The sequence below is a fragment of the Myotis brandtii genome, unplaced genomic scaffold, assembly GCF_000412655.1.
Source record: "Myotis brandtii unplaced genomic scaffold, ASM41265v1 scaffold143, whole genome shotgun sequence".
In the NCBI taxonomy this organism is placed as follows: domain Eukaryota; kingdom Metazoa; phylum Chordata; class Mammalia; order Chiroptera; family Vespertilionidae; genus Myotis; species Myotis brandtii.
Window position 1 is genome coordinate 3,700,295 of NW_005355115.1, and position 9,614 is coordinate 3,709,908.

The window sequence follows — 9,614 nt, forward strand, 5'->3', positions numbered from 1 at the left end:
GCATTCTTCACAGTAGCTAAAATGTGGAAGCAACCCAAGTATCCATGGACGAACGAATGAATAAGCACACTGTGGTATAGTCACACAACGGCGTATCATTCAGTCTTAACATGGAAGGAAATTCTGCTCTCTGCTACAATGTGGGTGAACCCTGAGGATGTCATACTAAGTGAAATAAGTCAGTACGGAAGGACAAACACGCGCAATTCCACTTATACAAAGTACTTAGAGTAATCAAAATCATAGACACAACGTTTCATGGCGGGTGCCGGCGGCTGGGAGGAGGAGAGAATGGGCGTTATTGTTTGATGGGTACTGGGTTTCAGTTTTGCAGGATAAAAAGCGTGCTGGAGGCGGAGGGGTGCACGATGTTATACAGGCATTGAATGCAGCTGAACTGTGCACTTAAAATGGTCACGACGGTAACTTTTATGTTACGTGTATTTTAATCCCCATAAAAAATATTGATAAAGAAAAAAAAAAGCAAAAAAGAGTTTTCTTTGGCCGGTCAGAGAAGAGGAAGTTGGAGATTTCCAGCATGAGAAGGAGTTGATGTGCCACTGCTGACTTCAACCTGGAGGGGGCCGTGTGGCAAGGAACACGGGCAGCCTCGGGAGGCGTGAGCGGCCGTGGCCGACAGCCAGCAAGGAAACGGGACCTCAGCACTCCAGTCACAAAGGGCTGCGTTCTGCCAACAATAAGAATGAACTTGGACGTGGATTTTTCCTTCAGAGCCTCCAGATAAAAACTCGGTCCAGCTAACACCTTGATTTCAGCCTTTTGATACCCTGACCGGGGAACCCGGCCACAGCACTCCAGGCTTCTGAGCCACACAACCGTGGGCTGATAAAGAAATGTTGGGGGACATTGTCTAGCCAGTGGTCAGCAAACTCATTAGTCAACAGAGCCAAATATCAACAGTACGACGATTGAAATTTCTTTTGAGAGCCAAATTTTTTAAACTTAAACTATATAGGTAGGTACATTGTTATTAACTTAATTAGGGTACTCCTAAGGCTTAGGAAGAGCCACACTCAAGGGGCCAAAGAGCCGCATGTGGCTCGCGAGCCGCAGTTTGCCGACCACTCTAGTCTCTTGTACTGACCACTTGGGAGGCCGGCTGAGGTTTATGTAAGTGTTTTCAGGAAAAGCTGCGCTCGGTAGATGCATGGCTTGCCTTCAGTCTTCCCCTCTTCTGGGAAGTGCAAGTTGCTGATAGAGCTCACCTTCCACTCAAAAGCAGCTCCCGGCTTTCCCTTCCGCTGCCAGGAACACCGCCTTGCCCACGTGCCCAAGCTCGGAACCTTTGACTCACACTCAGTTCCTCCCGCTCCCATCCTCCCCATAGCCAGGGTCCTAGAGGTTCATTTCCCAAAACGCCTCCCCATAAACCCCAGCCTTTGTGTTCCCACCACCATCAGCCCACCTGAGGCCTCGTTAGCTCTCACCTGCATGTCGGCAAGGGCTCACTAAGGGCTTCACCACCCCCCCTTCCCTGCCTCAGATCCTCCTTGGTCACCAGCACCTGGCGAATCCCCATAAGATAATACTTGGCACAGGTAAACTCTTCCTCTAACACCTCCAGAGGCTCCTCATGGGTCACTCGGGTGAACTGGGTGCCCCAAACCAGGCTGTAAGCATCTTGAGAGCAGGAGCCATGTGTGGAGCATCTTCGTGGCATCATCATTGGTGCTCCATGTCTGTGTGAGGCTATTCATGATAACGGTCATGAGCATGAGAATTTGGAGGCCTCCCTTTCTTCCAGGTCAGAGAAGACCAACCTGGGTTGTCACTCTCCCACGCTCGAAAGACTTAATCAGAAGCAGGGGAAAGCCGTGGAGCGTATCTACTCCTCTCTCTAAACCTACTGCCCCCAACCACTCCCCATACCAGGAATCCTGGCCAGCGTGCTCCCACCCCAGTACTTCCTTATCAGTATCAGCTGTCAGATCTTTTGTTCATGATAAAGGGCTCCCTTCCCAGCGGCATTTGCAATTTCATAAGCAGACAGCCTTAAAGAGGCAAAAGTTAATGGTGGGGTTTCAAGTATCAGTTGTTGGTGGAGTGAGATGTTTGGACAGGGATATAAAGCTTTGCTCTTGCATCCAAAAATGGGGGAATCCGTGTGGCAGGACTGATGCCGATAAAAGAATGGCATTGGACACGGGTACCTGCGCCCCACAACTGGGGACAGAACAAGAATCCAAAAAATGGGCAAGATCCAGATTCTGGAAGGAATCCCTGGTGAGATGATGAGAGGACGTTTGCTAGTTGTGGAATGTGGAGATCTTAACAGAATACAAGAAAAGCTCCTCTCTGTCCCCTGCTTCTCCTGCATCTTAAAAGTCAAGCCGGGTTGGGGGGCCACTCCGTTTGGAAGCACAGGGAAAGCTCCTACGGCCTTGCTCATTCTCGGGCCCTCATCCTCAACACCACGTCCAAAGGGAGTGGACCCCCCCCCCTAAGTCCAGCCCACCTCCAGGAGTGGGCGGTGAAGAAGGCATCTTCTAGGTTCATCAACCTCTCCCTGTTCTGTCTGTCCTGTTCCCCCTGCTGAAGCGTCTGTGCAACCCTCTCCTCCCATAATTGTAGCCCACAGCTTCCTGGACCCAGAGAGGAGAAGCCTCTGTGTGTGTGTGTGTGTGTGTGTGTGTCCCCGCACGTGTGTGCTTGCGGGTGGGGGGTGGTAATGGAATAGGAGGAAGGGAGGACGATTGCGCAGCTGGGTGGGGGGACTGGCCTCCTGGCATCCTGGGGGAGTCTTCCTCCTTAATTGCTTGCGTTCTACAGCTGTCATCGCTAACGAGAAATTAAAAAGCACCCTGACCCCTGCCCCCACCCCTGCCCCCGTGGCTCACAAGTGCTCCCTCAGCACGTTGCTCTTGGAGAAGCACCCAGCGGAAGACGCTGTGGACACACAGAGTGCCTGGGCTGGCGGCCCCCAGCCCCTTACAGGGGTAGGCAGGGGCCACAGCAGGGAGGGGAGGTGGGAGTGGGCCCCAGCGTCCCTGCTCCTGCTCTGGTTTTCTGGACGGCCCTAATTATTTTATATATCCTGCTTCATAATCCCCACAGCTCTTCTGGGACTTGTCAAACCTCAGGCCAAGATACGGAGTCTGGGAAATAGGTCCCTGGAACTGCAGATTGAAGATCTACACTCAACCGCCCTGCACAGTGAGCAGCTGTGTAAAATGCAGGACAAGGAAGGACGGGTCAACCCCGCAGCAAGAAGGGTCTCGGTGAACCCGAGGAAGAATTGCCCCGCTGTCTCTCACGCTGTACCCAGAGAGGCAGTCTCCTCTCTGAGGATAAGGAGCCTCGGCCTAGCAGCGCCCACCGGAGTCTGTGTGATCTGGCCCTGCCTGCCACCTCACCCAGGACTCAAGGCCTGACACGAACTTAACTGCTCTCAGAGTGGGCTTCCCGGCACCTACAGATATGAGACCATCCTCGCAGCTCCTCCTTCTCCCTCCTCTCCTCCCCCAAGGACCACTGGATTTTTATAAGCAAAATGCCGTGTTCTAAGGCCTTCCCTTCCCATTTGCCACCTGCACCTCCTCACACAGTTCTACACAGTACAGCCAAGTGGGGACGTTGTGTACCCAGGTTATGAATGGCCTCTCCCAAGAGAATCCAGCTCTTTCACTTCAAATAACACTGCCATGAACATCTTTGTTCACATAGTTGAGTGGATATTATTCTTTTTTTTTTTTGATTAATCAGGAAGATTTATTTGATAATAAGAGCTTTATTTTTTTTAATTAAATCTTTATTGTTCAGATTATTACAGTTGTTCCTCTTTTTTCCCCCCTTTCTATGTCCCTGATTCTATTACAATCACCAGTTCATACTGTTCATCAGATTATTTATTCACTTGATTTTTAGATTCACTTGTTGATAGATGTGTATTTGTTGTTCATAATTTGTATCTTTACCTTTTTCTTCTTCTTCCTCTTTTTAAAGGATACCTTTCAGCATTTCATATAATACTGGTTTGGTGGTGATGAACTCCTTTAGCTTTTTCTTATCTGTGAAGCTCTTTATCTGGATATTATTCTTGAATATATTTGCTATTGTTCTTGTTTAGATACTGTGGAGATTCATGATACGTGATCTCATTTCAAATTGTAGCCATCCCTCGGTACCATAGGGGGATTGGTTCCAGGACCCCCCACAGATACCAAAATCCACAGATGCTCAAGCCCCTTATATAAATGGTCCAGAAAACGACCCATGCACAGCCTCCCATATACTTTAAACCATCCCTCAATTACTTACAATGCCTAATGTGCAATGTAATGCTGTGTAAGTCCTCGTTTAGGGAATAAAAATAAGGGATAAAGGTCTGTACCTGTTCAGTGCGGATGCGACCATCACAGGCCTACGATGTAGCCCATCCCAGCAACACCTAACTGCTTGTTTAACATTCTCCATCTGCAGTCGGGGGAATGAGGGTGTGGCGCCCACCGGTCCAGAGGGCCCACTGTGTTCCTCACGTCAGCGTAGCTGTTGCCTTCACAGACTTTCTCACATGCCAGGCACCTATCAGACAACAACCAGCCTTGGGAGCTCTGTGTTGTTTTGAAGTTTTTAGTGTTACAATAAGGTTTTCCTGCTCAAAAAGGTTGAGTATCTGTACACGAAGACAACCAACCATTGCCACACACAAGTGGTTCCCAGATCAGGTTAGTTTTACGTTCTGGCAAATCGTCCATAAATCCATTTCTACGTAAGTCAGAATGCTTTCAAAGCTGGAGATACACAGAGCAGGTATCTGTGCGGCAGCAACGCAAACTCAGGGGAGAGGAGGGAGCCCTGACCGGAGAGGATGCCACCCGCTCTCCTCACCCCGAGCACCGTGTACACCCCGCAGGCAGCGCCCTCTCCCCACATCCCCACAGCTGCCGGGCAAGCCTGACTGGGGGGACTTTACATAAGCCGGCCTTCCGGAAGCGTGCACCTCTACAGAGGTGGAAGGTACAAGGAGAAATGTAAATAGCCGGGATTAGTGGGTGTGAGTTTAATTCGGGGTAACTGATAGTGCAAGACCACTTTAAAAATAATGTAAGCATACTCAGAATCAAGCTACGGCAGGACGCCGGCTGTGCGCCCAGCCCTGTGGAGGGGTTGTCAGATAATTAAGAGATGTTATGAGACACGGTCCCTACCTCCGTGACGCTTATAATCAAGTTGCGGACAGGAGCGCTAGACTCCGCTAAAGCGGGCTTCCGTGGGCCTCTCCCTCAGCTGGGCTGGGGCTCAGGCCGCTGTTCACTTAGTGCCCCTCCCTCTCCCCCACACTATGCTCTAGCCAAGCTCTGTCCGCATACAGTCCCCCAGCGTGTCCCCCACAGGACTCATCCACTTCGTGTTTGGAACATTCCTGTGCATGTCACTGATACTCTTGCTATGGCAATGTCAAAAGCACTCCCCACCCTGTCCCCCTCCCTCAGCTTCCTTCCTTACCTCCCCAGTATCTTTGGGGGGCTCCAGTGTTTCTGACTTATATCTATCCCCAGCCTCCTTCCCAAACACAGCGAAGGGGAACTCAGAATGGAGGGGGGAGGGAGGGGTGGACAGGCCTCCACCATCTGTATGTTCTCAGCAATCAGTCCTCCCCCAACGCCTCTCAAGTGGGGGTTGGGGGGTGACTGCTGAGTCAGGATATTCCTCACATTCCCTCCCTTCTCCCCTGCCAGCCCAAATGCCACAAGCCCTGCCTCTGAGTGACCGGCCTCAGCCAAGTGGCTGCTCTCCCCACCCTGACCCCAGCCTAAGACCAGCCCTCCTCCCTCACACCCAAAGGAAGGAGGTCACCCTGCCCGCTCTCCTTTGGGGCCCTGCTGGGAGGAGGGGTGGGGGGCTATACTGCCTCCTGCTGTCCCCATTCCCCTCCCTCACCACTGGCTCCATCTCCCCCAACCAGCTGCACTTACAGGATCTGCTGCCAGTGGTCAGGAAAGGAGAGCAAAGGTGGTGGGAAATCGGGAGCAGGCACCCCCCCAACACACAGCCAGCTGGGTACCACACAGAGGCATAGTCACCCCTTTGGTGCCACGTGGTCAGGGGAGACCCAGTGTGCAGAGGCCAGCCTGGAGGGAGGCCCCAGGGAAGATGTTCAATCCCCGGGAGCCCCAGACTGAAGGCCTTGCCCTGAGCTCAGGGAGCTCCCAGTCTAATGAGGGAGACCCCCAAAGACCAGTGGGCGAGGGAAGGAAGCTGCTCCCTCTCACCAACATATCCTGACGTATAAATAAACAAAGACTCCAAAGTTCAAGGGCAAAGCTGTCTGAGCACCGGGAAGGGGTGAGAAGCACAGGAGTAATCAGCCGGTTAGACTGGTCTGAGCAGGAAAGGAAGGCTTCCTGGAAGAGGAGAGCTTGGGGAACAGAGAACCTTTCTGGGGGCTCAGGGGTATGCAAGGAGGACAAGCCACTCTGGATGGGAAGGCCCAGGCCGAAAGAGAGTCTTCCCCGGCAACGGGGCTGGGAATGCGCACTTACAGGGAGCAGGAGTCCCCGGCTACCTGCCAGGGTTGGCAGTGGCCACAGACCCTCCTCAGTGCGTGTGGCATTTGGCCACAGGACTCCTAGGATGGCTCCATGACGGCCCCCATGTTCGGCTTCATGCTCTGCTGTCAAACAAAGGACCTGCATTTTCATTTGGCCCTGGGCCCACAGATGACACAGCAATCTTGCCCCCCAGCTCGGAAAGGGAAGGGAAACAAGCTGGGGGGGGGGGGGGGGGGGCTTGCAGAGGCTGCGTGAGGGAAGAGACTGGCCTTCCCTGAAGCTGTGGCCTGAGCCCCAGCTCCTGGCGCACGCAGGTCCCCAGCCTGACCCTTGGCAGTCAGCGGCAGCCCACTCAGTCCACAAATGGCCTCATCTCTTGGAGGCCCAGCAGGATCGTTTCACAACTGTGTGCACTCGACGGAGCCTGTTCTTGGAAAGCTGGGGACGGGACAGCTCAGTCCTGGGTGTGGGAAGGGCCTGGGCCCCTGAGGTCTGCACTTGAACAATAAACAACCGCGGGCCTGCTTGGGTAGGCGGGGGCGAGGGGACAGGGCGCAGCCAGTGCTCTGTGGCTAAGGGGAGACAGGGTCCATCCGCACCCCCGCACCCCCCACCCCCGCACCAGGGGCTGGGATTCAAGGACCTGAGGCGTGAGGAATGTGGTGTGGCAGGGGAGGATGCTATAGCCCAGTGGGCTGAGCGGGAGCTCTGAGGGCAGGCCACTCCCGTGTCTGTGACAGCGTCTGGTTCCCACGAGCACACCTCATGAGTTTAGGACGTAAACATGCAGAATCAAGAGTCAGGGGCGGCAGTATCCTAGAGGTACCCCTTCCAGATGACTTATTCTCGGGCAGCTGGCGTCTGACCTCAGCTGGGACCGAGCGACAAGAGAGAAGCCCAGACCACAGGAGGGTCCGGTTTGCAGGGCACAGACTGCGGCCAGTGCTCCGGAGCTGGTGGGAGAGCGGCAGACATCCTCAGAGAAGGCCTCCTGGACAAGGGGCTGGAAACCTCTTTGTAACAAAGGGGAAGGATCGAGGCTCTGCACAGAGCAGGGCCCAGGGTGTCCTGGCAGAGAAAACAGCCTCTACCAAGGCCTGGGAGCATCTGGGAAATGAGGACCTCTTCCCCTGTGTGTGTGAGATGGGGGGAGGGGGGGGTAATAGGGGGAGGAGCTGACACGGCTCCAGCTGATCATGGAAATAAGCCCCTGAAGCGGGGTCAGGCCAATCCGCCTTTGATGTGCCAATTCAAGTAGCTGAAGCCTGGATGCTCCTAATAGGTGGGCGGGGCCTCGGGGGAATGCTGGGGAGGGGACTTGGCGCAGAGCCTGTCCAGGCACAGGTGCTGGGTCCAGGTCTTAATGAACGAGTCAATCGAATAGTGGCCGATTGATCGATCGACGGGGCTTATGAGTCAGGGGCAGCGCTTTTGTGAGCGGCTGGTAAAAGCAGTCGTTGGGCTCAGCCCCCTTCTGAGGGCCCTCCGGGGACCATAGACACACTGCAGATTTCACCCTCCCCAGCTCTCCTGGCCCCTCTGCCTCTAGCCACCGTGTTCTCAGAGGCCTTAACCTCTAGAGCAGTGGTTCTCAACCTTCCTCATGCCTCGACCCTTTAATACAGTTCCTCATGTTGTGGTGACCCCCAATTTCCTTGTTACAAATTGAACATAATTAAAGCATAGTGATTCATCACAAAAACAATATGTAATTATCTATGTGTTTTCCGATGGTCGTAGGCGACCCCCATGAAAGGGTCATTCAACCCCCAAAGGGGTCGCGACCCACAGGTTGAGAACCGCTGCTCTAGAACAATACAAAATTAGCAAAAAGCATGTTTAGGTGCATATTACATTCACCTACATATAATTGCAGCAGCAATACTAGCTAACCCTTCGTGACTGTTCCCTCTGCGCCAGTCACCACGCCGATGACGTGACGTGTCTAACCCTGTAAGCCTCAGAACACCCCTTCTAAGTAAACACTATTAGATGCAGAAAGTAATGTGTCCAAGAGAAATGTTTTTAACTTTATTTTGGTTCCCTGACACACACTTTTCACATCTGAACCTCCCTGAAATCAGAAGGCGCCTTGTCACCGCCGAGAAGGCACTGTGTCAGAGTTTAATTAGCAGTGTTCTCCTTGCTGGTACGTAATTGAATTGTGTGTCTTGCTTTTGATGAAACGCAGTTGATCGTGTCCGTGGTCTGTGCGACCGACCGCCTGCCCCTTTCAATCAGCAGTGGATGTTACCCAGCACCTGTTCCTGTTTCCAGGCCGGTTTTCAGGGGTAGGAGGCTGTGTCTCGGCCATCCGCCTGGGAGCTGCCTGTGTCCCCAGGACTCCCAGCAACCCCTAGCCCAGCACTTGCAGCGAGGGAGCCAGTAGACATACAGGATGGGTGGGCACAGAAAACCTCAGGCCTCAGAGAAAGAAGAGCCTGGGAAGCCGCTGTCAGCAGCCCCGGGCGGAATGGAGGTAAAAGGGAAGGAGTGGGTTGCTCCACACTCCACCAGGAAGCTCCGGGCCAGTGGAAACAACAGGCCGGCACTAGGCCATCCGGACCAGGAGCCAGCGGCCAACGCCGGCGCCAGCCTCCCCCAGCACTGGCTGTGCTCACCTGCCAAAGTGTGCTCCCCCTGGCCTTTCCCTCTGACCTCCCGCTGGCCAGCGAGGGAGTGCTCCGCCTCATTGGAGAGCAGAAGAAACTGAGGCCAGAGGGCCCTGGCCCGGCTCCTGGGCCCTCACTGCTGGGCTCCGGCAGAGGTGCTGAGCTGGTGCCCGTGCCTGCCCTCTAGGCCCCTTCAGCGGGGGATCTCCGGGGTGGCAAGGGGCAAGGGGAAGGGAGAAGTGTCTCTTGCCAGGGACTCTCCCACTTGGTCAAGAACATCGCCACCCCCTCCTCCTCTTTTCCCTCTTTTCCCAGGACTTCTCCCCTCAGAGGCGTCTTCTCCGTCTTCCACTTCCCAGAAGCTCCGTCCTGGGGTCCTAGTGGCCCCCAGATGCCCAATGACTGCTCGGTCAGGTGCCCAGGCTCAGCCTGTTGTATGGGGGAAGGGACAGAGAAACTGTCACTTGTCCCCTCCCACCAGACCCAGGTT